Source organism: Amblyomma maculatum, chromosome 11, assembly GCF_055883805.1.
Source record: "Amblyomma maculatum isolate TAMU_Amacu chromosome 11, ASM5588380v1, whole genome shotgun sequence".
Taxonomy (NCBI): Eukaryota; Metazoa; Arthropoda; class Arachnida; order Ixodida; family Ixodidae; genus Amblyomma; species Amblyomma maculatum.
The window spans coordinates 13881931-13901191 of NC_139354.1; the positions used below are offsets into that span (position 1 = coordinate 13881931).

The 19261-nt window shown below is 42.4% G+C and overlaps 1 protein-coding gene across 6 annotated transcripts in view; it reads left to right on the plus strand.

The window, feature by feature from the left end:
- LOC146172892 (xibalbin-1-like) overlaps nt 1–19261 on the plus strand; it is a 116915-nt gene that overhangs the window by 40471 nt on the left and 57183 nt on the right. Inside the window, exon 2 of one of the 6 annotated variants that reach the window (XM_084584855.1) lies at nt 7166–7297. The exons of the other annotated variants lie outside the window; for them this stretch is intronic. The gene's annotated coding sequence lies outside the window, so the exon portion shown is untranslated. The remainder of the gene's footprint in view (nt 1–7165; nt 7298–19261) is intronic. 6 annotated transcript variants of the gene reach the window in all.

Sequence of the window (19261 nt, forward strand, 5' to 3'; positions counted from 1 at the left end):
AGATTGGGAGGACGTATGTGTTTATCTCGTCTAAAAAAATAATATTGACTGCCGGCAAAAACAGTCCGAGTGTAAATGGCTGAGGATGTGCTATCAAGCTAACCTTTTTTTTTTTTCAAAAGTTTTGCTTACTGGGTTGTCCAAATGTCACAAAACGCAATTTATTTGCCATGTTAATGGTACTTAAAAATCTTCAGTGTCGCTATATACGAAAGACACTGTGTGCACACAGTCTGAAAGGTTTACATGGAAGCAATTGAAAGTTCATGTGATCTATAGTTGGCAGTAAAGGCTTAACTACATCTGCCTGTTTCATTTCTTTCTTTGCGTATTATACGCAAGCAAATGCGTGACCTGGCGCTCGGTCGACTGAGGACTTGCGCAAACAAATAAAAAAAATTGAGCGCAGAATTTTTGTATTTTACTCTTCCATTGGCACTGAATTCAGCCAAAATGGAATATCTTTCATAAGCTTCCACATTCATCCTCGCCTTGAACGGGATATAGGGAAACCCTGGGAAAGGAAAGCTTTTTTGAGAGCTCAATCGAAAGAAAAAAAGTCGGACGAAGTAACAGTGGCATGACGTACGGGCGAGATAATGCGAAAATAATTTCACATTAAGAAGCAAAAAGCCAGAATTAGCCGTGATGGAGAAAACTCCCGAGTACAGGGAAAATAATGATTGAACAAATAAGTAAGGGTCTGAAAAAATTATGCACATTAAAGAGGACGACCGTAAGTTGGAAGTCAGATATACCTATAGCAAGTAACAAAAGAGTAGTACGAAACCGTGGAGACTTTAAGGTAGGCGGAAGCGGTGAAGAGAAACAAAACTCCGAAGGGCGATTTGCATTTACAAACAGCAAGAAAATGGTAAGTAGTACAGTGAAACACAGAGATCATGCACACCAGCGTATTGTACGTTATACGCATTTAAAGTCTTTCTATTCCACAGTTAGCGGAGGCTGCTTGATCTGTGTATATCAAGAAGAGAAAAAGAAAAAAAGACGAGGCGACAAGTAGTTTCGTGAACGCTTCTTGATATAAACGTATTACTATCTTAGCATTTAGCGTTCTACTGTGTGAAAGAAATTCAATTTGTTTTCATCATCATCATCAACCGGACGATACCCAGAGTAGGGCTTTGCTTGTGAAATGTTTTATTCGCTTTAATGAGAGGACGCGGACCGTCGAAGATGGTGAACACCGGCCTCAGTTGGTCAACAGCCCCAGTCCGGGCCGCTGCAAGTGCCAGCCGCCTCGCGAGCACGGCGGGCCAGGGCCTTTTGCGCCCCGACCGACGAGCATCCGAGGGGGGAGGCCTCCCAAGGCCTCCCAAGAAATATACAACTTTCAATGATTCGCTACCTTGTGAACAGCTGTTCCTTCCCGAGGCTGTTGAATAGTCAGTCTTCTGCTTATTGATTTTCAAGTCTACCTTTCCACTATTTTTGTCTAGGTCATCTTTAATTTCAGTTCATCCCCTGAGTTACTTAGCAAGGCAATGTCATCAGCAGATCGTAGATTACTGAGGTATTCTCCATCTGCTCTTATCCCTAACTGCTCCCATTCCAACTCTCTGAATACTTTTCTAAGCAAGCTGTGAATGATATAGGAGAAATCGTGTCTCCTTGCCTAACACCTTTCTTTATGGGAATTTTGTTACTTTCTTTATGTAGAACTATGTTTCCTGTACAGCCACTATAGATATCTTTCAGTGCTTTCAAATATGACTCACCTATACTCTGATTTCGCAATGTTTGCATGGCGGCCTAGGTTTCTACTGAGTAAAATGCTTTTTCATAATGAATGAATAATATGTATAAGGGCTGATTATATTTCGAGTATTTTTCTATCACATGATTGATGGTATGGATGTTATCGATAGTACACTACTCTTTCTAAAAACTTACTTGATCTTTTGCTTGATTGGAGTCTAAAATTGCCCTAATTTTGTTGGTGATTACCTTATAAATAGCTTATATGTAACATCATCATCATCATCATCATCATCATCAGCCTGATTATACCCACTGCAGGGCGAAGGCCTCTCCCATATCTCTCCACTTAACCCGGTTCTGTGCTAGCTGCATCCACTTGACCCCTGCGAACTTCTTAATCTCATCCGCCCACCTAACTTTCTGCCGCCCCCTGCTATATGTAACATATAGTAAGCTGATTACTCTGTAGTTTTTCAAGTCCTTAGCGTCCCCTTTCATAACAATTAAAATAATTCTTGCGTTCTTCCATGGTTCCGGTACTGACGATGACACCGGGCACTACGTTTACTGGGTGGCCAGTTTTCCTAGCATGATATCCACCCCGTCCTGCAACATATCTGTTGTTGCTTGATCCACCCCAGCTGCTTTTCCTTTTTTCATAATTTGTAAAGCTTTCTTAATCTCGTCCTTCGTCACTGGCGGAATGCCTGACTGCTTTTCACTGCTGCCTATCCCATTATTGTCATTACTTCTTTGGCTACTGTAGAAATCAGTATAGAACTCCTCGGCTACTTTGACCATCTTGTCCATATTCGTGATCACATTGCCCACTTTGTCCCTTAGCGCGTACATCGCATCTTGGCTGTGCACAATTTTCTCTTCACCACTTTAAGGCTGCACCCGTTCTTTAGAGCATGCTCAACTTTCTCATGTTATACTTCCTTATGTCGGCCACTTTACGCTTATTGATTAGGTTTGATGTCTCTACCAGTTCTCTCCGGTCTCTAGGGTCGGAAGCTTTTACACTTCTGCGTTTCTTAATCAAATCCTTTGTCTCCTTAGATAGTTTATCGGTATCCTCTCTAACTATGCTACTACCTACTTCTATCACGCACCCCGTAATTATATTTCTGAAATTATTGCACATTGCTTCTAGACTAAGGCATCATACTTGGTTATTGCTGAATATCTATTAGGTGGTAAGATCCTGAATTCTTCTGCCCTCCCCCTCATCGCTAATTATTCGATGAACTTCTTTTTTATTAATCTGTTTCATTCCCTCTTCAGATCTGGATTATTTCGAGACCTTACCATCCTGTGATCACTGCATCGCACATTTCCAATTATCTTTAAATCCTGCTTAATGCCGGTGTTAGAACACAATACAAGGTCAATTTCATTTTTTTCGCCCGGTTAAGGCTTTTCCATGTTCACTCCCGGTTTTCTTTTTTTTTTCGTTTGCTGAAGAAGGCATTTATGATTCTTAAGTTATTGCGCTCTGCAAACTCAACTTGTAACTGCCCGCTGCTATTCCTAGAACCAATTCCACGGTCACCCACCGCCTGTTCTCCAGCCGGCTTTTATTTTACTTTCTTGAAATCCTTCCGTGCATCTCAGGTACAGGTATCTTCATGTTGTCGGCGCTGGAGTCTAGGCAACATTAAACCTAATTTTCTTTAACTCAACAACTTCGGTGCACAAAAATTGATAACGGCACTTCCAAGACTGTCTTGACGATTTGTTATCTTAAAAAATAAGTTCTGGAGCTCTATTTTAAATAACCTAAACTATTACATATATCTCGCCGTTCTCGTAGCTATCGGTGGAATGGTCTTATATAGTTTTAGATATGACAAGTACACAACCTCTTATGTAACATTATGTAACATTATTATGTAACATTCAAAGTCTCGGGGCGCTTCCGTTTTACACCCGCCCGAACACACCGACCTTGGCGTCCCGGATAGACCCGAAACAGTGCCGGCGCTTGTTTGCTTCCAAGGCGGCCCAGAAGAGTCGGACGCGACCTGGGTCGCAGCCCCAGTCGGAAATCAAACCAGAGCAGTGATGACGTCATTGTCAGTGTGCGCAGCCGTAACCGTGCCGTCTCGAGCCATTTCGTCCATTCTTTTCTTTCTCTTCCGAAGCACGGCACGGGCTTTGTCTCAAAATAAGAACTGGCGGGGTGTTGTCAAAAGCTAAAATGGCAGGGACGCAGTTACGCGAAGCGAGACCCACCGTTCTCGGGAAGCTTTAGAGCGTGACACGGTCTTCCGGGGCGGCACATTTAGCAAGCAGCTTCTTCGCGGCGGACCCTGAATCCTGGTGGTGTTCGCGTCCCGCTCTTTCTTCCGGTTGTTTGTCTTGTGCTTTCTCGAAATGCTTCCCCGCAAAAGGTTTGTTTTTTTTTTTTTTTTTTCGGGTTAACACGGAGCGAGCTGCCGACGATGAGGGAGCTATTTTGATTGCTGTCGACTTTCAACAACAAAAACAGAAACTTTTCTCTGGCGAACTCTACCGCCCAGAAAGACACGCGAGATACCAAATAGCAGACATGAAGAAAACCTTAATCCGGGCAGAAATATAAGTATCGTTGAGCGCTTACACGGTCGCAGGCGTTCACTCGAACGCTTTTGTTGCTTTCACGCACACTGTGGCATCTTATATCCCACGAAAGCTGCAGCTTCTAGCATCACATCGGTGCCCTTGCTTTTGTTATCCACTAGCAATGACAAAAGACTTGGCGACTTGGCAAAAGTTAGAAAAGAAGCTGTTGTTATAACAAGCTCTTTCATTCTTCGCTTAACCAGCCACCGCTTATCACAGCTGTATCACTCGTATATTTCACCGTACTGGCCATCTCTTTCATCTTGCCCGGCCAGCATCACGCACATCTACCTTTTCTGCTTCGTTCTGTGTATTAAACTTCGCTACGCCATGTATCCGCTAGCAGGCCACTTGACCTTCAACGAGCCAGAGGTCACTACGTGGCTGTATTGTTTAACCTTGATACCAACTAGGATGTACCCCCAATTGACCTTTGAACTTTGATGACAGATACAGCATCACGTGTTCCCTCTTGTAGTTGATGTCTTCTCAACTCCATAGGCTCGACAATTTAACCGCTGCAAAACAACGTCTGCATATATCTGAGCCTAAGCATGACCAACGTAAAACCTAGCAAGGCGACGCTTTTGTTTAGCATAACTAGGGTTATACCTCAGCATTTTTTTTTTATTCGAGCAGCAGTGGATCGTAACGCATACCCCGTGGCATCGTCAACGTCGCTTCATCATTTACTTTTCAAGAACATGTTTTCGATCCGCGTAATTCCGTTTTCTCAACGGTAGGGTCCTTCAAATTCTTTCTTCTCACTGGTTGCCTCTCAGCGGGTTAAAAGGCGATTGTTACCGAAATGTGTCGCTTAACTCAACCTAAAGGTACATACACTAACTTAACGCATGAAATGATTACGTTGAAGGTAATAGAATAGTGTTACCGTTGTCATGCCGTCCCCTCGTGGCTCTGTTCATGGCTGGCTTTCTGGCTATAAGAGTTAAAATCATCACATAATGCAATCTAAAGTGAAACACCCCGAAGAAACAATCTTGGTAGCTTATGTTACGCTGCGAAATCACAGTGGCACCTACAGGATTCGAACAAATGTTTTATTCGTTCAGTGCTCAGGTTAGTGGTGTCACTCCATTGCGCCACTGAAGCAATGAGTACGGTAGACTTTAAATGCGCTCTTATTCATATTTACAATTTTTCTGCTATCTGTCGCCAGGTGACGCTGCTCAGAGGGCCCTACCGTTGAGAGAACGGAATCCCGCTTCCGATCCACTTCAGTGCTAATTCGTGTTAAGGCGAGATCCTTTCTTGGCTGATGGTGAAAACCTCGCGTGCGCAAGATCTGTTCGCGAGATCTGACTGCGAGATTCCATGAGATGTGTTCTCCTTTTTTAGCGTTCTTGCAGTCTCCATGACATGCCCGGCCCATACTATCACCTGCGAGAGAAATGCCGGTAATTGTTCTCAACGCAATAATGCCGACGCCTGATTTTCTGGAGAACGCGGCCTTTAACATTATTGTTCTATAACTGCTTCAATTATTCGCAGAAATCAGGCATCACAGCAGCGCTGCTCTATTACATGAAGGAGCATTGTTTTCGCCTGATAAATTATTTTTATTCCAACAGCACGCCAAAGGCGCCTTGCACTCCCGGATTGTAACTACAGTTGAACTGCGCACGAAATTACCACTTGGTATTTGCATGGGTTAGTGTGAAATGCGCTTCTGAAGCGTACTCTGCCGCATGAATTGTGGTAAAAACCACCTGTCAGTAAACTTTTACTTCAGCCATATTTTAGCTGTTGAAAGACGGCAAGGTGAGGTCGGCCAGAGACACGCTCCGTAACTTCCTTACCTCCTTTTCTTTCGCATACTGTATATGCAACCTTTTTTTTGTTTATCTATTTTGTTATGTTGCCATTGTACTCATTTGTCTCTATTTTGCCGATGCAATTATGTTCTTCACCTTGTTTGTATTTCTTATATATAATGATGTGTAAAAGCCCCTCCCCTCTATAACACTACTTGTAAGCCCTGAGTGTACAAATAAATAAATAAGCTGAATTTTTCGCAATACGATGAAAGTATAAAACAGCTTAATTTAATGTAGATTAACGCCAACGTGGTAATGATTAGCATGCCACATCTCTGGACAATCACATTCAGTGCACGATAAAAACTATTATCAATATTCTGCGGCACGCCTTCGCTGCATCCGTAAACGTAACTAAAGTACACACATACGTAGATATTTTAGTGCTTTGCACCGATGCTACATTTTTTTTTCAACCCTAGTCAACCGCCTACCGATCCAGTAAACATTAGGAGGATGCACTCAATCGTATTCCCGGTTTAAAGTTTTCTTTTGGTAGGAATGAAAAAGGCGATAATGTTTCAAGGGTTACGCATAGAAAATGTTCTTCTCTATCCCATAAGTGCATTTCATTCAGTTTCATTCTTCAACCACACCATCGTTAAGGAGTTTTTACGTTCTTTAGAGATTTTTCTTCCTGTTACGCTTTGAAAAGGGACATAATATGTATAAAGAAGCGGGATTTTGATTTCCCCATTCTACTTGGCACAAGATGGTCTCAGTAGCCAATGTGCCATAAATGATTAAACCTCTGCTTTATGCGTCCTCGACTCACGGTTCTCCGCTTTTATCTTGACCGCGCCCTTAACTGTTCAAGCCCACACCTCTCCCGAACTAGAGCAGGGCGAAAGAGCTCCTCTCTATCATGCTCGCTCAAAAGCAGACAGGTGAGGTCACACCGGAACAAGGGCGGTTCCAGAAAGGGATCTGCAAACACAACCACCTCAACACATTTCCCTCCTTCCCCTCCACTTCAACGGGCCCTCCTATATCCGCAGCTCTCCACGGCGTCTTCATTTCCTGGCCTGGATTGGAGGAGATCCGCCGCCTTCTTCTGCGCACGGCTTAGGATTCCTGGCTTGGCCTCTGCGGAAGCCACCCTCTTCCACCCCCGGGCTCTCCTCTAACGCGTTGGTCTTCTTTCTTTATTTCTTTTTTCCCCTTTTATTCTTATTCCTTCTCCCCCATCATAGCATCGCTGTTTCCATCTAAGAGCTCTTCCTATCTTAGCCCGGTACATTCGTTTCCGCGCAGATTTTCTTGAGCACCCTTTGATCTTTCTGTTTGGGCATGCCGTCCCACGACTCGACGTCATCTGCCCTTTTTTCTACCTGCTTGTCCTCCTCCATTTGGTGAAGTGAGGGCCTTCGGTTACTTCTTCGGTGTGTGTGCGCATTTGTGTGTGTGCGGCCACTTTTTTCCCGCCCCCTATTGGCTGGCCGCTTTTCCCCATTTTCTCCCATCGTCCTGCCATCGCAAACCGCCAAACCCGTTGTCCCCCCAAACGCTCTTCAGTTTTCTCTTTTCATTACTTCACCTTCACCACGCATGGCTCCTTTCGAACTTCAGATACTTTTTTATTACGTCTACTTTGTACGCGTTATATATTTGGTGCGCCAATGACATCTCTTTTCTATTTTGTGTATATGTGACTTTCGCTTGCTACTAGATTTCCACTTGCTTTCTACAGTGGCTTGATCGTCACAGTCTTACTCTTTTCGCACTTGTTTCCTTCCCTTTAGTTTGCTGCGCCCCAATCAAAGTCATCATTCGCAGGCTTTCTTTAGCTGCAGCCCTTTTTGCACTTTATATATTCCGTTCTCTTCTAATTTTCCTTATTTTCTCCTTGCAAGCAATTTCCGAACTTGCGCCCTAATCCCGCGATCTTCACGAACTTCGCTCTTGCCGACCGCCATCGCGTCCCAAAGCTTGCACACTCCGGGCTCTGAAACCAGAGAGGTCCACAGTCAAAGGTCGCAACACCCTGCCTTGATTGTAAGCTTACTGAAAGATCTAGTAACACGGGATGTTGTCCAGCGCCATCGCACGAACGAAATATGAGAGTTCCTGAGAGAGCTCAACGAGGAATGGGTGGCAATGTTACTTTGTCATCGGAGTGCAGTGGTAACTGGGTAGGCAAAAAGAAATAAGCAAAAAAAAAAATCTCTTTTCTAATTTTCTCGGAATGGCTCATCTCAGCAAGGGCACCGTGATGAGACGACATTCCTGGTCTATTTGTAGCTACTGAACTGCTTTTTTTTTTTTTTAATGCATGATTTCATTTTCTCCAGTACTTTAGGGTAGCACTCACAAGGAGATTACAAGGGAAAGAAATCACACCCCCCTTTCTCCTGAAAGCTTTCCAATAACCACTATTAAGGCAATGCTATATAAAAAAAATCACTATTAAGTACAGCCGTGAAGTTCATATCTCTTTATTAGGTGCATGCCCGTACGAAACTGCCTTGTTTCTTACCTAGTGAAAGCAATTTCAGTTTAAACACCAAGAAGACGATGTTCTACAGTAGCAAGTTTATTGTGAACAGTTTTTTAATAATTAAGGATCCATTGAGTCAATAACCTACGAAATGACACACAATTAAAACAACAAAATACTCAATCAATTAATTAAATTTTGCTTCTACTTGAAGCGCTGTCGCCGGTTAGGAGTGAAAGTACCTCGTTCTTTTTTTTTTTTTTCTTGCCATTAAAGAGACTATCAGGATGTAGGAAACGTAAATTGAGTTCTTGGAACAGAGACAAAAATGTGAGTTCCTTTTTAATCAGCCCGAAACTCTCAGAGCGAAACAGGCGCATTACAAAACCCAAGCTCATTATAGTGAAAGGGAGGTTGGGGGATCGAAATCACAAAAATTAAACGCAGCCTTCATTTTGCTCGGTGTGTCGAGGCAACCGTGCAGGGAAATAATTTCGCCATGTATTTCATGCGGTTCATCATCGTCCTTTTTATTCATACATATATACTTGGTGCGTAAGGAAACTCGACCAGAGTTCGTTGAAGAAACTTGCTGTTTACTGGTTTATTTTTATTATTTCTGCCACTACCTCTATTTCCAAGATTTCAGAAAGTATATTTTTGTTTATTAAAATAGTATGCACATGTTGCAATCTTTCATGAAATTTGCCGTCAGATAGAGATATACAAATAAAACTACCACTCGGCAATTTGTGCGACACTATGAAAGCAAAGGAAGACGCTCGGGAACAGCCAGTCAACTACGAATTGCGCTATCTACGAATTATTTCAAAAGCAGGGCACGAGTAAAATCCGGAAAGGAGTATCAAATTATTATAGCACACGCTGCAAATTTGCTTTAGGCAATCAGTTTGACGAGGGAAAACTGAAATATTTAGCTTTTATATGTTAACGGTGAGTAATAAGACATTTTTAATTAGCTGCCAAGGCCATTCGCGGTGACTTAATTAAAGCGTGGAAGAACTTTAAACACTCAGGAACATGAAGCAACTGCCAGTTCAAACAGCTGAGAAGAATGGAAACAACCTCTGTAATATGGAGCATATATACGGGCAGTGTTTTTAACCGAGTTCAATGGGTTTACAAGCAAAACCGCATGCTGGTTTCAAATCATCCAGCCATAGCCTAGGATTTGATGGACTCTGGTTTCGTGTGCAAGTAGCATGTTACAGTGGAGCAACACGCAAAACGAGCTGCAAGCGTCTGAACCTTTGGCTAGGTTTATTACGTTTTATATAGATGTGTTTAGACCATCATATTGCCCGGATGTATTTAAGGCCGGAAAACTTCTCCTCCAGAACTAACGCGCATATGTGAACACCGAATCAGAAGAGAGTGTGGACAGCAGCTCGAAGGCATATTTCCAAAAATATGCAGATTTGCCATGAAACCATGCTTGCAAGAGCTTTAGAAAGACTTATTAAAAATGGTCCTGATTCCGGGGTGGTTTATGGTATAATAAACACAAAAATATCTATTTTATAGTGGCGGATTTGTTCATAGATCAATCGGTAGATCAGTTATGGTTACAATATAACTATTAATGAGCGATGATCTATATTGGAAAGTAAATATATATATGCTAGGAGTCATTAATGAGAAAAGTATTTGGTTGACATGAACTAAGCCACTTTTGCAAGTCTTCAGCAAAAGACAGGGCCGAAAGCCTATGAAAAGTTGATAAATATTTATTCCACCTGTTAATTTATATCAGGCGGCCAAAAAATGACGCCGAATAAATGATAAAATCTATATGCTCCATGCTATTCATTACATTGCTGAACTCGAGTTAAAGTTTAACATGTATATTAGCAGTTTACATGAAAGGAAGATTGGGTAAAGACGCTATCAACGTCCATTTGTTACCGGGGTAGCGTGTTTTCAGCTTAAAAAGTTCTCATTTTATCATTTCACAGATGTAATCGATAGTTTCCTGCATATTCGTTGACTGTTCCGTCTGCTTGTCATTCACCACTTTGTAACCGCTCATGATGTAGGTGTTAATGCTTTGCAGACGTATTTGCATATTTAAACGAGGCGTGTCCTAATTACACACAATGTCCTTTTTTTATGCTCTTCTCCAAGAATAAAGAAAATGGAACCAAGAGCGCTTGGTTAGGGGAGAACTGCTATGTCAATTCGGGCTAAACATGTTTTGGAGACTCCCGTATGATGAATTGTAGTTTTGAAATAATCGAGTCCACTGATTACCTTTTAAATTACCTTTTCTAAGCAGTGGTATGCCGCGCTTAGGTGAACAGTAATCAGTAATTACTCCATTATTGCAAGAGGGACCGAGGTCTCTTTGTGTGTTTTACTGCTTTTATCAGAAGAAAAGTATGCGATCTTGAGGGCGTTATTAAAAAGTGAACATAATTATGAAATGGCTGACGGCCTTAAAGAGACACTAAGAAGAAATGTATGTTCGTATACATTATTAAATCACGCAGTTGCATCGGCAGCAGTATTTTGCGAAACATTGATGCTTGTGAGGCTGCAAAACGTTCAAGTTTTTTGTCACCTCCAGATTTCATAATTATAAACTACTCGCTTCACCACACTTTTATTGCGCGGATCCCAGAAGGTTGGTTTTGTTGCCATTCACATCAAAAAGACAATCGTGTAACCCTTTCCCGTTCAGACAAATAATAATAATAATAATACAATAATAATAATAATAATAATAATAATAATAATAATAATAATAATAATAATAATAATAATAATAATAATAATAATAATAATAATAATAATAATAATAATAATAATAATAATAACAACAATAATTGGTTCGCTGGATTGTAAAGGCGCAGTATCTGTCACACTTGTTTCTGTGGACACCTGAACCACGCCATGAGAAAAGGGAGGAAGGTGGGGGTGGAAGGGGAAAGAGAGAAACAGGAGCCGTAGTGGAGGGCCACGGAGTAATTTCTACCACCTGGGGATCTTTTTATAAATTCATCTTCTCCCACTAATAATGTGTCTTATACTACGACTTTGTACATTGTCGCACGAAAAAGACAACGTATATATACCATTTTACAACTTTTCATCGGAACCACTTACAGAAAGAAATATGCACTTGCATCACCTCTGTGGTTATGGCTCTCGACTGCTCAAATGAAGGACGCGGGAGCAAATACCCGGCCGCGGTGGCTGTATTTCGATGGAGGAGAGACGCAATGGGCCCGGCCGTGCACTGAGATCTCAGTGCGCCTTCAAGTACTTCAAGGCGATTAAAGTTACCGAACCTCTCTACTATACACTATCCCTCATAGCTTGATATTCAGTCGGTATGGGGTCACGAACCAAATTAAATACACATTCAGCCTAACAGTTATCAGCTCATATGCGTTGGCGGTAAGAAAATAAAAATAATCAATATCGGCCGACGCAAAAGAGTCCGACGTCCACAATTCCACTCAATTTTCATAATTCGCGCGGGACGTTTTCATTACGTTCTCTTTCCGCATTTTAATGGACTTCTCCGTTTAAGAAGGCGCTTGAATAATTCTATTTGCATACATAGAGAGTAATATCGCTATGATTCTTTATTTAAACCTCGGCCCTTCGGAACCGCGCTTGCATTAAGGAGAGGAATGATTTTTTAGCATAAATTCTCAGGAATTTGGTTCTGCAAGTCCGAGCCACTTTAAGCCATAAAGAACGTACTGAGCAATATGCTGTCCACAAAAGTTTGAAGCTGATCGAGTTCCACGGAAGCGTACTTCGGGCTCTAGGCACGATGAATCTTTAAAGGGTTAAATTTAGAAGGAAAGCGCGTTTTACTTACTGTTGGGAAACTGAAGCGTATGATACTCATAAATCATTTTTTATACTTACCCGCACAATTCAGAAATAAACAACTCGCTTTTCCGTCGCATTACAATGGAATGCACCCGAGCAGGGAGGAAAAAGCAGTGTGAAAATCTTTCAGCAACATTATTGCTATCATGATTTGGTGGCGAAAGTCACATGAAAATAGGTTGCATTGTTAAACTCTGGTTCCTTTGATTGATTGATTGATTGATTGATTGATTGATTGATTGATTGATTGATTGATTGATTGATTGATTGATTTACTTACTGCTTGGTAGAATAATTGTATTATTCATTGTCATTTTGACTTTTGTAAATGTTTTGCGCATAAACAGATAGCAGGAATAATCGATAGCCACAAACCCACACTACTTGAATGCAGAGAATGCACAACACCGTCCATGGGCTATCCGTCAGCACGAAAGTGTAATACTAGATCGATAGTTAGAGGCATTCGCATCGTTTCGCGGCTGAAGCAAAACATGTAATGTCAAGCGCAATGTTCAATAGTTCGCACAAAAGCGATGTCATTCGATACCTGCAAATCTTACTTTTGTGATTGGTGCCAGCGACGAAGCAAGGAAACGAGACTGAGCAAAAAACAAAAAAGAAAGAACTGCAGTTTAAACGTTTTTGTTTGCAACAAAACACCGTTCGGTTTTCGCGCAGAGTATTCTTTTTTAGTCTAATTAAGGTTGTCAGATTTTATGGCTGTGGACGTCTCTCATAACCTGAGTCGTTTTGTTTGGGCCGTCAAACCCCGTAAAGAAAACACTGTATGGCAGTGGGCACATGGTTCTTCATCCCGATTTAATAGACTTCTATTGGAGTAATATTACAAAGCCCACCGAAACCACTGAAAGTTGACCTTTCGAGAGAGTAACTCGCGGACTTTCAACTTTTTTTTTATTTAACTCTCCCATTTATTTACTCCGCACAGAGTACAATTACCGATTTTCCAGAGCTCTACTGTATCTCAGGGTCATTTCTCAGTAGTTTGCAACATTAGCTTTGAGAGAGAGGGGGGAGGGGGGGGGGGGAGTAAACGGATATATCCAAGATTAACCTGAAATAAAAGTAGTTGTGTGAGGTTCAGTGTCTTCTAACAAATACTGGATGCCCTTATAGTCAAAGAAGAAACTCAAATAAAAACTTTTGCAATGCACCAACGACAGCAGGCAACTTTGCGAATTTTAAATAAAGTATTTTTTGTGTCTTCCCACCGCACAAATAATGGCACATAGCTTTTTATCCCAAAAGGAGGAAATTGAAGCATTTCAGTGCTACATTCTAGAAAGACGAAATGATAGCTGTATTATATATACATCACTCTCGCGATTGTGAGCGGAGCAGTAAACGATGTTCAAGCAAAACACGCGTCTTTCATTATATTGAGATCGAGTATCAAATTGGAGCTAATTACATGATATTAAATTTCAAATATATTTGGGCAGAATAAATTTGGGAATGTTCATGAAGTAAACAAAATTATTCGGGAATGTATCCCTAACTCGTGCATATTGATTATGTATTTTATTGCCTGAATGAATATGTAATATTTGTTCCCTTATAACCGGATAACAACAGTCCGTTGGTTGCAGTGTGTAGCTAGCTGCTGTGGGAGGGTGTGCGTTGCAAATTTTCGGCCCTGTTTCCCAGCCTCTTGATCTAGGGAATTTAACTGCCTTCCACGAGTAACGAAAGAGTTGCGTTCGGAATTTTAGCCTGCACAGCGATGTGCGGAATGTCCGTGTTCTGCTTGGACACTCAAACATTTATGTTAGGAGTAAAAAGATGTCAATTATTTTTTCTCAATTTCTTCTCAACTGCCAATTTGCGCTAAGGAACCAGAAAACTTTACCAACGTACATCCTCACGCCGCCATATTATTCTCGGTGGCACTGAAGTATCTGCGAGGTGATTTCTGCAACATAGAAAAAATGAAAAAAAAAAAAGTAATCAAGCAATCGAGTCTTCTTTTGTTTAACTTTTTTGCTCATCAGAGAGTAAGGCAAATATTCTCCCTGGATGTGTTTTCCCTGAATTTAAATACTGCGCCTCTGTTACTAAGGATGCAAGACCAAAGGTCATGGCAGTCATTGACGTTATATACTTTCAGTGACCAACAAGAAGAATTTGCAGTCAAATGGAGACAACAACCATAATTTTTACTTGATGGAATGAATATCTGGCCATACGGTAATTATGAATTAGCATGTGCTGATTGACAACGGCAATGCGCGGCTAGTGTTATTACGTGCCGTATATGTATATTTTTGTTCAGCTTTTATACGTGAAGGCAGCAGTGCTACCAACCAGTTTCTGGCGTCATGCATGCCGCTTCTAGAGCTTTACCGGCGCTTTTGCGTTCATCACTGCGGTCCTCAAACATCATTTGCAGGCGCTGAATATCTACGGCGCTGCATTTCTTGTCCGTCTCTTCGGCAACTTTTATTCCATAGCTATTACGAATCCTCGGGTCATTTACTCCTGGATGTGGGGATTAAATTGCGCCGCATTAGCGCGCAAGGAGGGCAGCTAAAAGCCGCAAGGATGTAGGCTGTGCTGCTGTCTTCAGTGCCAAAATGAAAATGGCTGGCGTAATCCGCAGAAGTTAATTTTTCTGCGCGCTGCTTACAGCGACGTGTGGGAGGCAAATGTAAGAGCCATTAGGGAGCCCGTTACTTGCGAAAAATACATGATTAACCATTAATTAAGCAGTAAATATTTTTTATTTTTACCAGACATAAAATATGGGCCCCCGCACCCAGCAAGTGCTGACACACGAGCATATAGTGGCCTCTGATTACAGCTGGATACGTTAATTGCCTTTCTTTTTTATTTATTTAAGGGCTTGTACAACATGTTTGCTTCGCCCGCATCCATCTAAAAACGACTGGGAACAGAAATGTTTGTTACAAGTGCTTAGCTTGTGTTGTTATCATCTTATCGACGGTAAAAGGGTTCTTTTTTTATGCAATGGGAATGGCAGCCCTCGGGCGCCGCTACAACTGTGCCATCGCGTGTCTTAAGACTACCCTGCCGCCATTTGTTTGCTTAATAACAAATTCGGGGTCAATTTCTCGGAGAATTATAGCCGCAGGCATCGGCGATAGCGTTCCTAGCATATGTGCTCCCGAAAATAACAGCCGACTACAGCTCATGTCATATTTGGCTTCTCTGCGGCTCAGCAATGTGCCCCTAAATTACCGAAGGCAGGTGGCATGGAGAAAAGTTGGTATTAGGGCTTGAACATTGCTTGTTCTTTTTGCTAGATTTTGCTGTGATGGGTGCGAGACATCTCATTCCATGCTGCGATCCTCTTCGTGACGAAATTCAACAGGCGAATGGTTTTGTAGTGATCGCTGGCTGCAGCCGATATGAAGCGCTGAATTACGTACAGGAGGCCGAAACACTACAATGCTGTTGTTTTGATGCAATGAATCAGCAAGGAGTATATACAAAAAAGAGATGCGGGCACTTTGGAGCCCTAAAGTGCGACGAGGCGAAAGCCTTTGCTTGATACTCCGCTAATTCCGACTTCAATTTACTGCGTCTGTTTCTGTATGCTGTGCGGTGCGGCGTTCGAGCAAGCGCCAAGTGAAAGGCGCAGCCCTCACGCCTGAATCGGATGCCCGGCGGGATCAGCTTCGTATCAGCTTGAATCGCCTGGTGATGTCATCGATCATGACCGGATGTAACGTCATTATGACGTGACGCAACGTCCCGTCATAGCCGACAACGTCACCAGCTGATGACATTCCAAAATCGGGGTATACAGCGGAATCTCGCCAAGAACGGTGGCACTCATACCCAATGGACACTCATGACCCTAAAAATGCTTTCGCCCTAAAAACTACAATATGCGTCTCAATTAGCACCAGGCTTTCAGGTGACTCTTATTAAAGAAATGGTCTGTCCTTCGTTTTTCTATTTTCCACTCAGACTATTTAAAATATGGACATGAAATCCAGTGCACTTCTAGCGCACGCAGCATAAATTAAAACATCATTTTAAGAGACATTTAAAGTGTTTAATAAGTTGTTTGAGCCTCATGCTTTCTTTTTCATCTTGTAATGTGTACAGTCTGTTGACATGATCATATCTTTGGCTGTAATACTCTGTTTTTTTTTTTAGAATGCGTGAACTTCTTGATGATGTTCTTATTGTATGTAGCACAAGCAGGGAAGCCTATGTGACCACATTTTCGTGTATCACCATGTTACTTCCGCGATATATTTGATATCTGTTTGTTGTTTTATGTTTGGTTTGAGTGCTGTCGTGCATTTTCGGAGCTCAGGAGCCTGTTAAGCTCTTGAGAGCTTTTTTTCTCTCGATTTTCCCTCTCATATGTGGGTAAATAACCTTCAACTTCAACTTCAGCCTAACTGGGTTTATTGCAGAGTAAAGCCATATTACATGTCTCTCTACTAAACCCGCTCCTGTGCCAGATGCAGCAATGCAGGAACGATTCGCAATTCAGGTAAATTGTTATGGGCGTAGTACATTCTTTAAACTGCATCGAAGTGGTTGGTTATTCGTTCACCACCTGTCATTAAGAAGTTAATACTGCACATTTCAAGTATGTTACTGTGCGTAAACGTTATGCAATGAGCTAGCAATGCGAAACACTATTCGCTCTTGACCTCAATGTTAAGACCTGATTGATTTGGTTTGGTTTGTGGGTTTTAACGTTCCAAGGCGACTCAGGCTATGAGAGACGCCGTAGTGGAGGGCTCCAGAAATTTCGACCACCTGGGGTTCTTTAAAGTGCACTGAAATCGCACACTAGTCCGTGTATTTCTTCCTTCCGTCCTCATCTAAGCCGCACAGTTCTTCAAAATGGCATACCAACTCGCCCAAGCATCAGTCCTAACGAGCACATGGGCACCTTGCTTTTCGCCTCTATAGAAAAGCGTCACCCGCAACCAGGATTCGATCCCGCATCCTTGACCAAAGCAGTCGAGCGCCCTAACCGCTGCGCCATCATGGCGGGGGAAAACGTCATTGACATTCCACGAGTGCCACTAATGGTTAGGATTTTCCTAGAATAAATAAAACTAAACAGCATGATCACTCGCCATACAGGTCCACTTCATGCTCGGTCCAATGAGAGCGATGACTCATTTTACATGCAATGAAGACTTTTATTGCTATTTAAGCACTGGAATTGAACCTTTGTCAGGATTGGTCGAATCTTTTCGGAAATCTCACTGGGTGTGTATGTCGATGAGTAATTATTCCCTTTTTGCTCCTTCATGACTACGCTGCAGGAAAAGAATCGATGGTTGAGGAATGTATGTGGTTGGCTTTTACATATATAAGTAAATCGTTAGCTGACTGAATCCTGTAGGCGAGTACGAGCGCTTTTATACCCCTTATGTTGTTACCAAAACGTGTCTGTTCATTTAGCCTCTCTCGGAATTTGAATTAGAGTTTCTGGCTTGAATCAAGCGCTACAGGATTCAGCCAGTGGAGCAGATGAAGGAAAAACACCATCCACGTCGGCATCAGCTCACCTTTTGCGCCGTCACTTGTTCAAACGGCGGCTATTTTGACACGACAGGTGAAATTGCGCAGGGAAAATATCATTCAACAACAACGCGAGCACGCTTGAACCGCTTGATGAAAACGTTGTATTTAACGCCTCTGATCAATGTTACCTATATGGTGAAAATGATAACGTCATTTCTTCGACCACATTCTGCCGAAACAAAAACTATTGAGGCGTCTCATGCACACTCACCGACGTTGGAACCTGAGCGAGAGATCAAGGGCTGTAGCCACGCGCATTTAACGCTTCGCGTTGTCTTACGGTCAATGCTTGCATCTGCTTTCCCCTTCAGTGACTGTTCGGGTCACATTACAGGAGGTGCCTTATAGCTTTTATAAACGGCTGCACAATGCAAGATAGGTACTGTTTTGAATATCAGGAGTTACAAAAACTTCTTTTGTTGTTATTGAGGAAGAAGTTGAAATGCACACATCGTCTAAGCGTCTGGGTTGCTCGTTCAAAAGGGCCGCTGGCACGCAAACACAGGAACAGGTACACGGCTGAGTGCGCACGCAGCAAGAGGGAAAAGTGGCTTGCTGCCGAGGTCATATAGTATTTCCGAGCAAAGTTTCTGCAGCCAAAGCCACTCATTCGACGCCAACCAAAACTAGCCCCGCAAAAGCACAGCGGAAGGGGTCCAGTGTTCCGAGCAGGTTGGTGCGTTCACTGCCTGAGTGTCGAGGCCAGAAAAAGACCGCGCGGTTGTGCTTGAACACCGACTGCGGCAAGCCACAAATCAGGGGTAAAAGGAGACGAACGGCTTCGAAAACGGGTCGTCCAGAAATAATCCCTAGCTCTGGAGGAAGCCAATCTACACTCGGTAAAAAGAACGCCCCCTACGTGTGACCTCGGTTTTGTCAAATAATGGCGACGCGGTTCTGGGAGGACTTTTGCTGTCGTTGATACTCTTGCGGATTTCAGGAGCTGCGAGAGGCTTGAATTAGAGATCAAAAATACAGCAGAAAGACGCTAAAGTGAGGACTACAGAGGAAGCTCTTGCTTGACGAAAATAGAAATGGCTATATTAACGCTTACAAAAGTCATTTTCCTGTTCTGCAAGACCACTTGAATAGCTTCGTTTGCCATATGACGGCCAGGCCAGGCTACGGGCATATCAACGTCTCTGAAGAGCCTATTGTTCAGCTTGCATGCCTCTATTCGCGGAGTGAAGCACGCTACGAAGGAAATAAGATTAAGGAATATATACTTAATAAAAAGTGAACT